Source organism: Syngnathus scovelli, chromosome 5 (genome assembly GCF_024217435.2).
Source record: "Syngnathus scovelli strain Florida chromosome 5, RoL_Ssco_1.2, whole genome shotgun sequence".
NCBI classification, from domain to species: domain Eukaryota; kingdom Metazoa; phylum Chordata; class Actinopteri; order Syngnathiformes; family Syngnathidae; genus Syngnathus; species Syngnathus scovelli.
In genome coordinates, this window is record NC_090851.1 from 9,454,368 (window position 1) to 9,473,262 (window position 18,895).

The 18,895-nt window shown below is 39.2% G+C and overlaps 1 long non-coding RNA gene across 2 annotated transcripts in view; it reads right to left on the reverse strand.

The window, feature by feature from the left end:
• Window positions 1–1,788: 1,788 nt before the first annotated feature.
• Window positions 1,789–18,895, reverse strand: part of LOC125969059 (uncharacterized) — a 51,350-nt gene continuing 34,243 nt past the window's right edge. Inside the window, exons 3-4 of one of the 2 annotated variants that reach the window (XR_007481421.2) lie at window positions 7,226–7,317; window positions 1,789–2,489 (exon numbers count right to left, since the gene is read on the reverse strand). This is a non-coding gene — a long non-coding RNA (uncharacterized lncRNA). Of the gene's footprint in view, window positions 2,490–6,819; window positions 7,318–18,895 lie in introns of those variants that run through there. The other variant, XR_007481420.2, reaches the window with a different exon arrangement.

The following is an 18,895-nucleotide window of genomic DNA, read 5'->3' on the forward strand; positions in this document are numbered from 1 at the left end:
ATTATGGTGTTTGATTTTGTTTTATTATTAAACTTAGTTTAATTAGGTCTCTTGTTGTCTAATCTTTTGCTTCAAGCTGCTTTTCTCCGCTTTGGTTCGCCTGTTGAGCCATTTGCAAGCATACACACATCTGTTTCCCTGATCCAGGTTATAAAGTTGCTCATCTGGTCACTGCGAGCCCCCGTGGTAGCTTGTGAAACAATACACAGTGTGTGCTTGTTTGAGTTGGAGAAAGGGCAGGTATGAAGTAAGAAAACGAAGAAAGGTCCTAATCGAATGAGGTTGAGAAGGTCTGCTGGTTCATGCCCTTGAAATATCTTTATCTTTTGTCCCTTGAGAATGATGTCAACTTAGGAGGCTGTTTGGTGCAGCAGAAAAGGTCACCGGCTCATTTCCTTCAGGAACCTTCTAATGCTTTATTAATAAATGCTAACGGGAAGTTTGCAGTTCTGTTGCTGAGCTTGACAGGTGCACCATTCGACTGTGCTGACAGAATTTGCCACCTTTATGGCAAGTTAAAAATTATGTGGCAATTAACTTCATTGATGAAGCCAACAAATGAGAAATACAATAATTGCACCCTTTTTAAAAGACTACACGACATGGGAAGTTAATGGTGTGCTTTATTCAATGGCAATATCTGATCCTGTTTAGGACGATAAGAAAGCTGGCGTCCATCACAGTTAATTTTCGATGTCGTTTTTACCCCTCACTAACCACCTGTGAATCACAGGACTGATGCATAAATATAGACAACTAATCATTGAACTTTGAGATTTATACCTACTGGCTTAAAATATAGGCTTCACATACATGCTTACACATATAGGACTACTTCCTGGTTGTGGCTGGATGGACTACTGGTTGTGAGTGGAGGACTTCCAGAAGAGTGCCGAGATGCTCTTGAGCACAGCGTCAGAATGTTCTGTTGCTCTGGTGTGCTGATCCTGTATATAGCCTAGGAGTAGTCATTAAATTATTTGCGCCCCCCAGCCCTTCACTTATGGAAAAACAAATGACAATGACATTATTCAAAACAAGTTTTGTTTTTTCCCCATTCTGGCATTTTCTTTATTTCTCCTGACACCAAACAAGCTTTGATTTTTTTTCCCCCCAGCAGCTGAAAAAAAAAAGTCTTTCAGATAATGTCAAGAATTTCCATGTACCATTTGTTTTGTATGGATCAAAAGGTAAACAGTCTCGCTCTTACACGTAGTGGTACAAGCAAGTTTGGCAACCTTGGCAAAAAATTTGTGGATATTCAAGTTTCCAACATGTGGATAAATCATATTTTTGAAAAGAGAATTCTTTTTTTTTTTTGAAAGCACAAGACAAATCGCTTAGCCTTTGTGTAGCACCATCACTTCATCCATTACATTGTGTTCTTCTTTTGTTGACACATGGCAAATGTACTCTATTCCACTGAATAAGTGAAATAATATTGTGGCTAGCAACCTCAGCCACAGGTCAGCAGAAGACACAGGTCTTGTTTATTCAATCATTAGGTTTCCTCCTATGGGTCGCTCTCACTTGTCCGTATTGCTGCCTCTTGTCTACAACTGTCTCATGCCTGGACATTGTAAACACTTTGTTCAATCAGATGGGAGCTGCAGTGCACAACCTGCTTGCTTCATTCTCTATCACTGCTTTTGCTTTCCTTATTCCATCAAGCTGCAGTGTTAATGGAGGCAGCCCTCCAACAATGACCAAGGACTTCTCAAATCAATAATGCGTGTCGCGTTGTTGTTCCTTTCATAATATGCTACTTTGTAGAAGCTTTGTTTATTTATTGCATGCTAAGAATAAAAAAAAAAAAAAAACACAATTACGAGCCGGAGCTTAACAATATAAATCATTTGCAGTTTGCCACATGAATGCATTTATTAATGCTGCTCTGTATTCATTGAGCAACCTCCATTTTCCATACCACCTCTTCATTAGGGTCACAGGTTAGCTGGAGATTATGCCAAGTCACTTCGGGTGAGAATCGTGGTGCACCCTGGAGTGGTCCACAGCCAAAAGCAAAGAATTCATAGGACGCCTCTAATTAAATGTTAACATAATATGACTAATTAATCAATTTAGAGACCGCAGCTGAAGGAGACAACAAGCCAAGAACACTGTAGGAATCTCTTATTGTCTGATTTTTAACGTCCGGTTTATTGTAAATAATGTACGTGAATTTATGTCACCATCTGTTACTAGGCGGAATGCAATTGTTTGCGTCCTCTCACTATGCAGTTTCCTTAGCAAATTTTGGCAAGGGGGGGAAATGTGATCAGAGTCAAATAGTTAATAATTTATGTTTTGTTTGTTTCAACTTTTTCAAATGTACTGGCTACAATGTGATTTCACTGACTGAATGTCAAGGTGTTTTCACGTAGACCTCCATACTCATGCTGGTTCCCTCATTCTTTGCCTTGGCCAACATCATCGTCATCAACCTCGACGGTGATCTGTGGGCGCTCCTATGCAATAACACTGAGGACCTGAGGATGCAGATGAGCAGCAAATTCACATAAAACAACTCTTGATCACAGTAAATGTTTTGCCATCTGCACAACAACAGCATCCTTGACTGCATACTTGGACTATATCTATCGCTCCTCCTTTTTATTACACAGCCTTTTATCTGCGGGCACCCGTGTCCCTGGAAATTTGAAAAACCAATGATTATGCAACATTTTGTATTTAGAGCCCTTTTTGTGTTATATAGTGTTTTACATAAGCATTAAAAAGGAGATGAAATTATTCAGTAATACTACAAGTACTGCCTAATGGCTGAGTCTGCATGTAAAGCACTTGAAGAATGGCATTAGGGGGCTTTTATAGTTTCCAAGAGTCATTTTGTCTCCCATTTTGATGAGAAACTAAATTGTTGAAAGCTATTCTTCCTCTGCGAATCTGCCTCCTGCTTTTAAATTGATACACATTTCGACATCAAACGGTGGCCAAATAGTAAAACGAATACTCACATTTAGCAGTGCGTATACCTTCACACAGAATATATGATGCTCAGGTCACAAAAGTACAGAACAAAGAAAACCGCCTGTGACGAACCAGAATAAGAAGAGTATTGAGTGCATAACTACAGAAACTACTATTCAATACAGTATGGTTAGACAAACAAACATATAAAGAGTTCTTTTGTGTTTTTTGTTAACAGCTTGGTGACAGTCTGCGTTTGTACATCTGCATAACCCTAAGTAATGTAAAATAAAAAAAGGCATTTAGTTTGTTTTAATGCTCAATAACAAATCTCAAATAAAGCCCTAATCAATCAAATAGATCAATGCTAGCAGTTTTACTTTCTGTCAATCGGTCATCTGAGCTTTAATGAAACATTTGAGCTGACATGCGACTGTTGTTATTTTAGCACAGCTGTGCCATATGTTGGATTTGTGTTATTATAACAGTTCAGTATTGCACTTTGGAAATGTTGCTCAGTGGATCTGTTGTCCCAGAATTTGAAACTTGTTTACGTGGACTGATTCATCCGTTTCTCACTTGAGCTGAGCTTAGACGGTCGGGAGAGGCTCCCATCCCGAGAATCCTGTGGGATTCACGAAAAAAAAAATGCCAGCCTCGAGACCAGATAGACAGCGACCATAGGGTGGACCTGCTTCATCATTTGCAATCCTCCTATTCACTTGCTGACTGATGAATTAATTATTAAAACAACTGAAAGCCAATTTAAGTTAATAAAATGGTGGGTCAAGTGAGATTGATTTGTTCAATATCGTCCCTGTTATTTCAACCTTTTGTGCTTGTGTCCAAGGGCCCATCTGCTGCTATCCATAGGCCTGCACCAGCGTGACCACACCAAGCTGTGCTTACTGTGGTAAAATTCTGCTGTGAAAGCGAGTTGCACAGCTTCTGCAAAGTGCTCCTCTTGAATCTCCTCCAAATTCATTTAAGCTGAGTATGCTTGCAGAAAGTATGCACAACCAACCACTCGATGAGAAACCATAGTTGACAGCTGATCCTTCAAAATGAAAGTTTCACGGAAATGGGTGCTTTTTTGAAAGCAGAAATACATCTTGAAAGTCAGGCAACTTTCAAAAATAGCTGAGAATGTGATCTAAGTTTAGTAAGCAAGTGAAGTTGTAATAAAGGCAGTGAGCTTAGCAAAGGATAGTCAGGTTGCGTGGAGTTCAACCCCCCCAGAAATTCCTCACTTAACAACAAAGATATACTTAGAAAAAGCAATTGACTTATTGTAATTACTCAGCACACAGTCGGCTTGCCCACTTTCAGCACATCTTACAAAGAGAAAAAAGCCTCTGTCGTTATATTATTTGCACTTTGCTTATCTACCCTCACAAATTTGCAGCTTCAAGTGCATATTCGTTGGCAGTGTGAAATAATTAAAAGTGACTTTTTTTTCTTTTTTTTTTTACACACAGCCTTTACGTGTTGTTGGTGTGTGGTCAGTGAGCTGTGACAAACTGCAGCTTATCCATAACCCCAAGCAAGGACAACTTAAAGGGTGTTTTAATAAGAGCATTTAACACAACAACCATTAATCAGACAGACAGACGAGTGGACGGACGGACAGACAGACAGACTCCAGATTCCACTTTGTGAAACATTGCCAAGGAAACGAGTTCTGCAGAAACAATGCTGACTGCGACATAGTCAAGCCATGATACTTAGAGGGAGGATAAGTGGTAGTAATTGCAGCTACAGTACATATATGACAGCTTGCATGACTGTGAAGACTAACCATCTATCCTTCCGTTTAATCACACATATAATCAGTAATATAATTATCAGTTCAACTGCATTAAAAACAAACATACATACAAAATGTGTGAATGTCCATTTTTGATCATGCAACTTGTTCAGAATTGGTCCTTTTGCAACAATAATGTTACATTTCTGTCCACTTAAACACCGAATACAAACGTGTCAATCCAATCAAAAACAATAATAAGAAACATACTGTACAGTATATCTGTCTTTTAACACATATCAGGCTTTATTTTTGTAGACGGTAAATGCAGAAATGCTGGCCTATCCTAATTTTTGTGCCGACACAAGCCTTGCTGCTTCTGTTTGGGAATTTGGGAGACTGATCTTTCAGCTTCAAAAAAATTGGTGAGGCATAACAATCGTTACCTGAGCCCTGAGCAATTCAGCATGAATACGCATATTAATCAGAAGGCCGTGTTTATGCTAGTGAGGGCAAAACAAAATATTGAAAAGAAAATTTGCGGGTAAACATCCACAATTCATTTCTATGCATGCACTACACAGCATCAGTCATCCAAACATCAGTAAGAAGAAAATTGAAATTACACAGATTTAAAACCTCAGCCACGATACGGAAAGAACATGTATCGCATAACGTACAAACATTGTTTTTTCTTTTTTAAATGGAGGATATGTATTAGTGAACCTCCTCTGGGGGTGATTCCAACCCTGGATGCTGCAACCATTACAACTGATAACAAACATCCATTTTATTCCTGGATTCCTGTTTTCAAAGGTTATTATGGTACGTAATGGGACACGAGGGCAGATGAGTTCAACCTTGATAGAGAAGGTACACAATTGAAGCAAACAGGTTCACTGTGAGAATATGGAAAATGGAAAAGGCCAACATGGATCAGGCTCCTCTGACCCATAACCATTGTGAAGTGTCACAAACATTGACTACTGCTACTCAGTCTTTCTAAATGTGTTTGTTGGTGTGTAAATTATATATATGTGTGTGTGTGTGTGGGGGGGGGGGGGGGGGGGGGGGTATACGTGTGCCCCTAAAAGTGCTTCAGTCAGCCTGGAAAAGCAATGAGAGCATGTTTTCCATCACTGATCATCTGTGAAGTATGGTAACGCCGGCCCCATTTCCTTTCTTTGCTGGCATGTTTTCAGCTGACCACTGTGCTCCGACTTCCTACCTCTCACCAATTATTTTGTTTTGATGTAGCATTGTTATTGTGCAACTTTTTGTGAAATACACTAACTTACTACAAAACTTTCACCTGCAGCCAAGCCTTTGAGACTAAGCAGAAAATAACAACATAACCACTAGCATATAGTAAATGTTTTTTAAATAATGGGTCTGTTCAATAAAAAAGCCTTGGTAGCTAATTTTCTATCTACAAATTAAGTTGAAATCATCATGTTAGTGTGCCACGTACCACTATAATATTTAAGTCGCATTTTGGACTGTATGCAGCCTAAAAAAAACTGAAGCAAGAACAGGGAAAACATGCAAACAACTCAGGAGGGCTTGAGTTGAGAGTCAGAACCTTTTAAATGTAAGGAAGAAATGCTAGTCAACAATCATGTGCTGCCTGCTTGAAAGATAATTATTCTTGAATAAGTCACACAGACGCATAGCATGGCCAATGCTTTTGATACACATCGTCCTGATTTAGAGGTGGAGCGCATAACTAACAAATCACAATTATAGTTTGGACGCTACAAAGTAATTTCATGAATCAAGTGAAATAATGTTTTGCTTTTCCAACCAATTTCAATTAATCACAATCAAAGTGGTAGATTATGTGTTGCAGCGGCATACATTTGCTTGAATGAATTATATTTACAAATTTGCACACTTCAAAACAGCATGTTTTTTCAGATTTCCTCATCATGCATAGCGATATTAGCATATAGTTTTCTACTCATAAAAACATTTGCACACTTGAATGTATTATTTTTGTGAATCAGTGTTTTAGCACATATTGAATTTCTCAAGCGGCTCTGCCCCTCTGTACATTGTAATTTGCACTTCTCATACCATTTTAATCACACATTGTCGTTAACAGAATGCTATTTTGAGCAATGAGATGCAATGTCACACTGAGTCACTCTGCCTATGACAACAAAACATCTTGCATCTGGAACTACATTTACTTCGATGAAAACTAAATGCATTTGAACTCAACAGTTACGTAATATTCAAATGTTAATTGGCAGTCGTTGAAAAACAAGTTCACCTTATCATGAAGCGTTGTGGAGCTACACAATATTGATTAACACTGACAACACTTTTATGTACATATGATGCCCAACACCAGCAATATGTTGTAGAATTAGAAACTCACTTACCATGCTTAGTCTCGAAGTAAGATATTATTATTTCTTTATGTTTCACATATATTATATATGTTCTTCATCTTTACAGCCTTAGTAGAAATTTGATGCCTTCACAGCTATTGATTTCTTTTTTCAATATAATATATTGTGAATATAATACATAATTAAATGATACCGTTTCTCATGACAGTGTGTGATCGATGATGTCACAGTTCATTCGTCTGACCGCCATGGCTTCCTTCTGCCCCAAGTCAGCTTCCCGTGACCCTGAACAGGTGTAAAAATGGATGGATGATGAAAAAGTAATACCAACAGAAGAAATTTGACTTGCTAAAACGTGTTGTAATTTACAAAAATTACACTGAGGTGGTGAATTACCATTATTCACTATCAAACAGTCGGACACATGCATCCCTGCACAGAATTAGCCTCGTTCTGATTGTAACCACCACCAGGTCAGCTAATCAATAGACTATAATTGAGGAGCGGGAGTTGGATTGATGCAATTTGTTGGCGAGGAGCCGGGGAAGCACTAATGAGGCAGAGAATCACATTGATCTGCTGCCAAAGCATAACATTCTATAACTGGATGGCTGAAGTCATGCACCTTCTCTGAACATGCTCATTAAAACGTTTTGCTCTGGTTCAAACTCATGAACCACATGAAAATTGGTTCATTTTAGCTTCATACTAAAAGCTGTGAATTTTATTTTCTATGTATTCAAATTCCCTGATGAGCTTTACTTGAGAGCATGTAGAATGACTTGTCTCACTCCAATAACACCCAACAGGCATCTCATGAAGTCATCAGGGATAGAGCAGATTGTGTGCGTAAATACAGTGAAGAAGTCCCTCGGATTGTACCCCCTCCCCCCCAAAGACCACTGCCCTAGATAATTCTGGTAATTATCTCTCCATGGTTATCAGAATATTTTACGCTGCAAGTATACATAGAACATTCTGAATAGAATCTCAATAGAATTTTTTATTTTAAATATAATACAGCAGATACCAAAGAACTAGGCAAGTCATGATGAAATAAATGAGTACCAGCTACCAGATTTGATAGAAAAGCTTCAGTTTTGGAATGCCCACCTCTGCTTGCTCCCTTTTCTCCTACCGAATCAATGGGTTAGCAGTCAACATATACCTCATGCAGTTTGTTTGTGCAGCCTGTTCGATAGGACATTTTAAATGTTGAAAAGTTTCTACTTCAAACTATAAGGTTTTAATTTTTAAACATTTTTTTTTTCGTTTAGCCTGTGTGTCGTCTCTCGTGATTCACTAAATAGCAATGCTCTCCTTTCTTGCACTCTCGTCTCTCACTATGTGCTCACATTGTTGCCTTCCCTTTTCTGCTTACTATGGACCCACAGATGCTGCTTCACATCTTGACAGCCAGCTCCTTTCATTCCTCAAAGAACCGTCTCGAAAAAAGTATTGTTTGCGACAGACACAACATTAATAAAATCAAAACAAATGTAAAATATGCTACTGGCCATTATGACCGAAGGCTGGAGGCTGAAGCTCAGCATGTGTTTCTCTTCAACAAACTGGTCGCATCTTGAGGCAGTTTTCAGTTTGTCTTTTTCCCAAAAGCTCCAAAAGCTAATCTTTTACTATCCACTCGTACCAAGTTAGAAGTTGAGTCTCTCCCTGCAGTTAGAGGAAAACATAATAAATAAATGGCAAAGAAAGTCTGCCAGTTAGCTTGTTTGGGAAAAAAAAGAAGAAAAAAAAAAGAAAACGCACGATCGGGGGCGCAAGGTGGTCTCCAAGTGCCCATTTCACAGTGGCCAACTTTATAGCATCCACATGTGAAGCAGTTGCTTTTAAATATACATAGATCACCTGGATTAACTCCAACGAATCCCATTATGCTTTCACTTTGTAATCTGTGTGCTTCTCCTGAGTAGACTTTAATGGGAATGAGAGGCGCTAACAAGCCAGCTGTGTTCACTCCCATAACGCCGCAAACACCCATTTCTACAGGTATGAGTCTACAAAATTACAAAAAGATAGAAAGATTCACCGACGAACCGGAGTTAGACCACGCTTTGCACTCGAGTTGCGCTGGGTATTAAATCAATCCCTCTTGGTCAAACTTCACCATACACATTGTTCTCCTGTTGGCTTAAGCGATATTCCTATAACAGTATCTCCTGCTTCAGAGACTGCAAGCTTATATATTCTCCTTTATCCAAGTCGTTTCATTCTCAGGGCATCCAATCGATCGCTGCCGGACTGGCCTGTTTGTCTTTGAAGACGTTTCGCCTTTCATCTGATTAGACTTCATCAGTACATACAAGGCTTAGTTAGGCCTGGACCACCCTGGCCTAACCAATACTAATAATGTAAAGAGGACCTCCAGTAAACGATCAAGTGTATTTAAAATGGTTTTATCGTAAAGTTATATTCTTTTTCTTTTTTGAGAGCGACCCCCAAACATTCACTGAGTCCTAAACACAGTATTCTATTGGCTTTATTTCCTACCGAATTTAAAAACAACAACAAAACAGGCTCTCCTTCAAAGTCTAAGTGTAGCCATGAGGCATAGTAGTCGGCACGTTCCGACTGTCTGACGACACATATAGAACGCCGGTGCAAAGTATTTTCACTTCTGATGTGCTTAATCTTTTTCAGGTATGTCAATGATACTGACAATGCTCATGAAAGATGCATGCTTCCATTATTTGAAGCCAGCCTCAACAATCAATGAATCGCCTCTTGGTCTGCTGGTGTTTGTTCCTAGCTTACCCATGGTGGGTGTTTCAGAAGTCCAGGTGAGGGAATATGCAGAGACAAAAAGCACACAAGGCCAAGCCCGTAAAAAAAACAACTAAGATTCATTGTACATGCCAACTTTTATGTACAGTATTGTATATTAAGACACTTTTGCCATTTTATTGTAGCAAGATTCCTCTGGTGTGTAGCTTATTTAATCTAAACAAACTTGAAGCGCCCATCACTTTAGCCTCCAAGAAGCTTGACCAATACTGGTTCCTCCATCTCGAGTGCAACCTGGCATAAAGGTAGGTGACATAAATGACAAATTTGAGTTGATGGAAGAATCTGTGCAGCTAGAGCAGCATGGAACTTTTCAACAAAATTTCCCTCCTGCACACAAGACTAACGTTTGTGCCCTTGATGCATACATAAAATGCTGACAAGAACAGAAGCTGACCATTTACCAGAGCTGATAATGGTCCTGAATCTATCTAAATGTACTACTGTCATTTTGTTTTTGCATTTGTTGGTGTCTGGCTGTACCCTTGTACGGTATGCAAATTGTGTCTCTGATCATTATTCACACAGCTGTATACGCGATTTATACCCTGGTATCTTTTTAGTTAAAGTGAATTTTCACTTTTCCAGAATAGATATCTTCTGGCTCAAATGAAAATTTTCCATATATATGTGTGTGTGTGTATGTCAAGATGTGTCCTATGATTGACCGACAATCTGTCCAAATTGTACCCGGTCATAGATCGTCAGATGGTTAAGAATTTATATCAAAGAGGAAGTTATGATGCCGCTGTTTACAAGGTTAGCAGGCCTTGGGGGTGTGTGGCTCTGCTTTGTATTGCTTTGGTGTTTTCATCTGAGAAATGCCATGTTTTCATCGTTTGCGTGAGATTCTTGTGCAAATATATGGGTGAGACGCTGCGAGCAACCTCACTTCACCTCAGATTGCACAATCCCTCACTAAGTGGGTTGAAGAAGCTTGTAATTGGCAAGTGCCTCTTTGGATATGTTTTCGTGTCACCAACAATGTTTTCAAACACTTTTGTTATTCGCACTCTAATTTTTCATAGTTAGGCTTCATGTTTTTATTTCTGCAATTGTATCTGAGGACACGTTTGTTCAGATTAGATTTTAGACAGAATAAGTAAGACATAAGATCCAATGACCAATATTTTTATTGAGTTATGTTTTATTTAACAATATGAGTATTATTGTAGCTATAGTTTGCAGTTGCGACGATTGCACAGAGCGGTTTTTGCAATAATATTGTTGCTTTATTTACCGACATTTATCACCTCTGTGACGATGCATACTGGGAGCTATTATCTTGTAAAAGCAGGATATTTGATACAGCTTTTACTTTGGAGCGTATTGGATTTTGGAATATCTGTGGATGGTTTGTGTAGCTTCGATACTAACCTCTATCTATTGTGCACATCATACCGGATAAGGAGTTTTGTGCGTGCAGGTGTGTGTGTTTGTTGAGTTATAAAGCGAAGCAGGCAATGTACAGACAAAGAACACTAAGCACCCCCATCCCCCGCTTATGTCTCAATAGTTGTTCATGGAAACAACATCAATCCATTATATGCGCAGAATGTATCAAATCCCGCAAAACGTGATCATTGACTTCCTTCTGCAATAACAAGCAAGACCGGTTGATGTGATTGTCTGACGGTGAACTTGCTTTAAAAAAATCGATACGGCTGGTGTTTTTGAACAAATGCTAAATACATTCCTATCATTTATTCATACATGTACGATATGATCCATGTTTTAAAATGGTTATGCAGTCATTGTATCACACTGAAAGGATACTGTCAAAACCCATTAAAAATGAGGAACACTATTTAGCGGGAATGATATTTAGCAAATCAGCTACTATGTGGCACCACATGTTATTTTATGATTGCAAAATAACTTGGCTGTTTGGTAAGTGGCATTTGTTCAAGAATATGGGAGACATGGCATCTATTGTGTGGAGGCTACCTTTCTTGGGAATATGGCAGTCAATTCCCATAGTCAAACTCATTCTGTTACAAAACTTTCCAAATCCAGAATAAATTGACACGTTAAAATACAAAACAACAAATTTTGAGCTGTGAATTCTCTCTGATACCCTTGTGAAGGTAAGAGTACAAAAACACACATATGCGCTTGCACATACGCACACTCAAAACATAAAACAAAACCCTTTGAATAATGTAACGTGACAGCCGAGGGAACCAGATTAGACCAGCCCAGGCCCTGCTGGAAGGTTTTGGAAGTCATTTGACCCTTTTAGTTGTGATACATTTGTGCTATAAGTTGTATGTAACTTTTTTTTGGGTGAAATGACATCGCTCAAGAAGAACATATCAGAATTAGACACATTTTATCTCTCCTACACAGAACATTGGCCCAACCAGCCTCGCTGGTCGTGGAGGTTTTAACAAGCATATCATTTGTCCGGGTTGTCAATCTGTTTCTCGCTCTCATGCTCCTGATTGATAAATGCCGTTTTGACAAGTGTTCCTTGTTTCCTGTCAGATAACAACCTCCATTCCCCTAGCTTCCATCAGAACGAATGTCTTCAAATGCCTCATCCATGTTGCATGCACAAAGATACCAGACTGTGTTGTTTTACAGCTCCTGCACGTCACTCACGCCTCGTTCTCTATTGAGTTAGTGCTATCACAGAGGGCCAGGTGCTCACTGGGCTGCAGCCCACCACGTCTCTAAAGAGTAAATTAGAGGCTGTGTCACTACGTCTGTCTTCTTCGATGTAAATCAACAACCACGCGGACTGATGAAAATGAGAATGACCCAACCTCAGTTGAATTAAATTACAAGAACCCTGTCAAATAATGCTCTCTTTCCCTTTACAGCTTGCCTTGATGAAACTAATATGTCAGCCAGGCAATCTTTATGCTATAGTAATCAGAAACACACTCCAGATGTGTGAAGCACTTCTTTTATTTATTATCATCATTCTTGGTCTCCCCTCTGCTTGGCTGTTTTAAACCCAAATATACGTATTTCGTTCCCTCTGTGACTTCATCTGATCAAACAGAAAAGTATTCGTACAATGCAACTCAAGATGGGGAATATTACATCTGTCACTCGTTATTATATTACGACCGAATGGTTTAATATTCTTGGGTTTTATTAAGAATGTTACTTATATTTTCATGTGCATCACTCTTCACTGCTTGAAAATGCCAGCGCTGTCAAAAATGCTTATACGAGAGTGACAGTTTGATTCCGGAAATGAAGTTTTTCATCAGCCTTGGGACACATTATATGGTGGACCAAAATGGATTGTGTAAGTCATGAGAGGTTTTACTACATTTGATTAGCGTTGGTTCTAGTAAAGCGTCTTATCTTCTTTCAAGGCTATCACTATCTAGATGAAATTGGCACAGCATCTGTATGTATTGTTCCCAGTCAGCAATGCAATTAACCTAGCCTACAAAACAACCCTGGGCCAATCTGATCTAAATGGGTGGACTTGGTGAGTTTCCAAGCTTTCATTGTGGTAGAACTGGAATATTGTATGGTTAATGCGTTCATTTCAGTTAATGTGGGGGACAAAGGAGAGAAGGGTTGGAAGGCAGAGGAGGACTAGGAAAGCAGGCTGGAGATGAGCCACTTGGCATGTTTGGACACATTTTATCACTATGGCATAAAAGCAGTAATGTTTTGCCTCCTGACTCTTTGTGTATTAGAAAACCTTGCAGACGTATGAATGGGGGAATGGGATGCTCGGGAAAAAGAAAAAGGACAAATGAGTGTTAAGAGAAGAGAAACCAACAAAATGTGCAGAGCGATGGGAATTTGTAAATAGAGGTCTTTATTTTTTTTTGCTTGATTTATGAAAATTCACTAGAGGTCAAATTCAAATCTTGTGGTCTGGTTATATTTTGCTTGTTTCTCTCTTTTTTTCTTCGTATATGTGACAGGTGGTGTTGCTGATTTACATTCACTGAGTTGCAGCAGGGCACACTTGATTCTTATTGCTACTCAGCTTCTTCAGAAATAATGGCACAAACTCACTCAATCTGCCCGACAATCAACCAAATAGGTTGCGTTTATGGATACGGGGAAATTGATTTTTGCCCAAATTTGTAAATACAAACATTACTGTGGCTTCCTACTACATTCAAAAAACATGTTACACTGAGTAAATCATTTTTAATTAAGTAAATCTAATTGAGTTTCAAAATTCAAAAGTCCTAATGTTCGATTGTTGCCTACCAGTTCCAGTGTGTCTACATGTATCCTATGATTGACCAGTTCCAGTGTCTACCCTTCATCTTACCTGAAGTCAGCTGGAGTAGACTCCAAATACAGTCACCGCTATGGAGGGTACTAACACTTAAGGAAGACGGATGAAATGTTAAATGTTAAGAGACCACCAGAAAACAACTCACACCCATCTATAAGCATATAGTATGTCCTTCAAGAGTATTTACCAGACACCGCAAGTAGAACGTAGACCTCATCCGATTCCCCTTGACCAGTGCAATCTTCCAGATGGTACCGTTGACAGCTACGGTAAATCTGTACTCATCACACACTTTCTTCAACGATATGCCAGCTCTAAATATAAATGTGTTGTTTGACTTTTCACCAGTCTTTGTAGTCCTACGTATAATGATTTTCTCAAGTGTACAACCTCAATTTTGTCTGACTTGACATATGTGCTATAATTAGTAGGTCCATGAGCTTTCGCTTCAGAATTATTTACTTTCAAGAGGTCCTATGCTGAATTAACTAAAAGAGTTTACCCCTGGGGTATGAATAATTTCAGGCTTGACTATGTACTGTATGCGTGCATTCACGTAGAGTATATATGTTTGGGGGCATCTTTTCAGCCCCCCCAGACTTTCAATATCTCTGGTAGGGAAAATGAATGCTGAAAAAGAAACAGCTTGACACGCCATCAAGATCAATATGCATTGTCTCAAAATAAACAGCATCCAATCATTTATGCTCATAATGGAGAATAAAATGGCCAAGGATAGCAGTTCAATGACCATTAATCAAAGTTTTGAGAGGTTTGAAAAATGAGCAGCTTTTGTCAACCTCGAGTGAGTGTCACGCTTATCTAATTGAATACTGCTGGTGGCCATCCAATTAAGAAGTTGTCATGCAGCATCCCAATTTTAATATGGGCCACAATAATTCATCTCACACGATTACATCAACAAACCATGACACCAACATTACAAACTGCATCTAGCACAAAAGTAATGACATGACTGTAATTTCTCGAGGATATATATCATGTATATCATGCCCTTTCAAAATCACCCTTCAAAATAGGATTTTTGTTTTTGCTCATGTATTAGATTAGATTAGACATCCCGCAATTTTCTATTTGTTACCTACTCTTTCAATACTTTCAATCCGGACTGTAGTACAAGGCAAAAAGGTATGGTAGATTCAAAGGTGTTGTCACGCTCATTTAACTTGAGGATTAATTCCATTGTTCAGAAGCACTCTGTTGATCAATGACTCTTACACACACACACACACATTTGCGGGAACTTTCGTCTTCTATGGCTTTTCGCCCCTCACACACGTATAACATTTTCGGGGTTAATCTCATCATTCAGGTCAGTGTTATGATTACAATTGCAAACAACTGTCTCCAGATAGGATGAGATGGTATTCATGCTAAAAAATATTCAAGTATTGACTGCATATAACTTGTTTTTCAGAGATAATTTGCTACACTTAAACCAAAAATTGACCGTCACTAGAGCTTTTCAAGCTGATGGATGTGTTTATGTGACACAAACAGGTAGGTGTCGTCTGCAAAAATAATTTTGCAAATATTATAGCGATTTTAATAAAATACTCCGTTGACAAATGATTTTTTTTAAGACAAAATATTTGGGATATATATTTGACAAATTATGACCATTATCAACAGCAACAAAAAGATAGACTGCTGACCTTTAATTAACCATTAATATTATTGCTCCCCCAGTAAATCCTGAAATGATCGATGGACCAAGACCAGCAAGAAGATAAGACAGCTGACACTAGCATGATAGTGGCAATATTCTTTTTTATGAGGTGGATGGATTAACACTAGCTCAAAGATTATATTTGTTTCATGTCATTTTCTTTTTTTGCCTCATTTACTCCACTCCACTTTTCTTCATCTTACTGGTAGATGCTTGAGATAAAATAACCTCTTCAATCCGCCATTGTCCTGCATGCTGCTCAATCTTTTTTGCCTTCCCTAAATGTCTCTTTATAACTGAGCCTAACCAAATTTTATAGTCAATCTCTCCATTTGACCTTAGCTGACATAGCTTCTGTCAATGGCCAACTCGCAGCCTTTATTGCCATCTTTGCATTCCAGCTCATTCCTGGGCTTTGATGTCTCTCACTTCCTCGATGAGAGCTTAATAAGATTACTTTTCTCTTTTTCCACCCCGTCATTGAATCTCTCCATCTCATTTTCAAATTCCAACCATTTCATAATCGTATCATTTGCTCTGGTGAGCTATACCAACTGATGACTGCCGTTCTATTGTTAGTGCTTGTCCTTTGGCATTTACTGACCACCTTGTGGGGAAAACACCAGTTCACACGAAAACCTGCTTCTAAAAAAATCCCGTTTCTACCAATGTAGCCAGATGGAGGATGACATAAAGGTGGCCAGTGACAACGTAGTTTCACGTTTACATTCTTTCTGAACTCTGTCGCTTCAGACACTGTGGCAATGTATAACGTCAACAAAGCCCAGGTAGACCGTGTAGCATTGCTTTCTTCTTCCACCTTCGGCCCTCTCTGTGTTGAGTTTGTATGTTCTCCCCCGTGCCTACGTGGGTTTTCTCCGGGCACTCTGGTTTCCTCCCACATCCCAAAAACCTGCATGGTAGGCCGATTGAGCACTCCAAATTGCGAGCGCGGATGGTTGTTTGTCTCTATGTGCCCTGCGATTGGCTGGCAACCAGTTCAGGGTGTCCCCCGCCTACTGCCCGATGACTGCTGGGATAGGCTCCAGCATGCCCGTGATCCCCATGGGGACAAGCAGTACAGAAAATGGATGGATATAGTATCTCTCTCCATCCATCCATTATATATATGTATATATATATATATATATATATATATATATATATATATATATATATATATATATATATATATATATATATATATATATATATATATGTGTGTGTCCGTCCGTCCGTCCGTCCGTCCGTCCATCCATCCATCCATCCATCCATCCATCCATCCATCCATCCGCTAATCCACACAAGGCTTCCTGGCGTGCAAAGTCCACACAGGAAGGGCAGAACTGGAATCGAAACCTGAACAGTGAGGCAGGCAGTCGTTTACTTACAGTCCAGTCTTCTATCATTCCAGTTTATCACTTGCTCCAGTGGTCCACGGTGTAAAACCACAGTGCCAGATAAGCTAATGCGGTATCTACTCTGAAGTGTATACATGTATGTGTGTGTGTGTGTGTGTGTGTGTGCGCGCGTGTGTGTGAGTTGAGGTGCTGAGGCCATAAATTAACAAATAAGGATGCAGCCTGTGCAGGTTTGCAGCTCATCCTGAGCCAATGTTTCTCATATGCATGGTTAGTCCAGTGATTTATGGACATATGTGACTGATGGAGAAAGACGTGGCAAATTACACAGCATCATTTGACTAAAACAAAAGTAAGTGGATGCATGCAGGTCCTTTTATGAGTGAAGACACAAGTGGTTGCCTGGACTAAATTCAGGGTACGGCTCTATTTTGATGGACAGTGACATTGAGGGGAGGTTAGGAGAATCATAGTGGTATTTTTGCACACAATCCACTCTCTACCTCTCCCTTCTTTCATCTGCTTCATCCATTTCAAAATGACCTCTATCTCTTTTTTATGATTTTCATTTTATCTCAGTTTTCTTGCCCTTCCCTTTGCACTGAGGAGCCTGAACTTTTAAATCATATTTGCAGTGGATCTACAAGGGTAAATTACACGGTCATTGTCAGTGTATTCCTACAAGCTACTCCTGAAAGTAAAAACAGAATGGCCTACAATATAAGGGTACATAAACATGCTTTTTTTTTTTTTTTTTTTAAATGGGATTTTGTATTAATAGAAAATGAAGAGAGACATAGATTGTCTCTCTGAGTGTTTTACTTTAATCATATAAAGAGGAAAGAGACGCCTCGGAGACAAGAATAAACCGGGACAGAATGAGATGAGGAGATAGAGCGATGTGGGTGGATGTTGGAGAAAAGACAATGGTAACTACATTAGAACCTTGAAGCCTTGGGCACAGGCAATATTGCATTTTGTTCAGAGGAAAAACAACAACAACAACAACACCGTGGTCACAGTCCCAATGAAAGGAGGACATTTTTCTCAATTCGGAAATACACCATTGTTATTCAACATTATAGTTGAGTCGGAGTACTGTGAATGCTGAGATACAACTCACATTGTCGTTTGGGCATGTACGTGTCGCCAGAAGAGCAAAGCACTTACTAAAATCATGTACCAAGTTTGATTCAGGTTGCCACGGTGCACTTTGGATAGGTTAATCCTGATTAAGCTTGTTTAGGATGTGTTGTGACAACTGCATCTGTGTGTAACTTGCTACTGAATAAATCTGCTTGACTGTTCCTGATTACTTTGTTTCATTATTCTGAATAAGGGGAACATTGCTGTCAACATAAGATGCGTCATTTTCTCCTCGTATTTTAGTAGGTTTTTATTTTGGATATACCGGCTTCCTCCCACATAAAAAAAGAAACATGCATGCATCTTAGGACTCAAAGTGCCCCTAGGTGTGAAACTCAAAGTGCTTTTAGGTGTGAATGTGAGTGAGAATAGTTAATTATCTTTATGTGCACTGCGATCAACAGGGGACCAGTCAAGGGTGATGCAGCCTCGTGTCCAAAGTCAATTGGGATAGGTTGCATGTCATCTGTGACCCTCACGAGGGCAAGCGAGATAGAAAATTGCTTTGTGTATGGATGGATACGAGAAAAACCAGGAAAAAGATAGGCAGCAAAAGTATGTGATAAATATACTGAATTACGCCATACATACAAATCCCTGCACAACAAGCCAAGACTAATGTCACCAGTGTGGTGT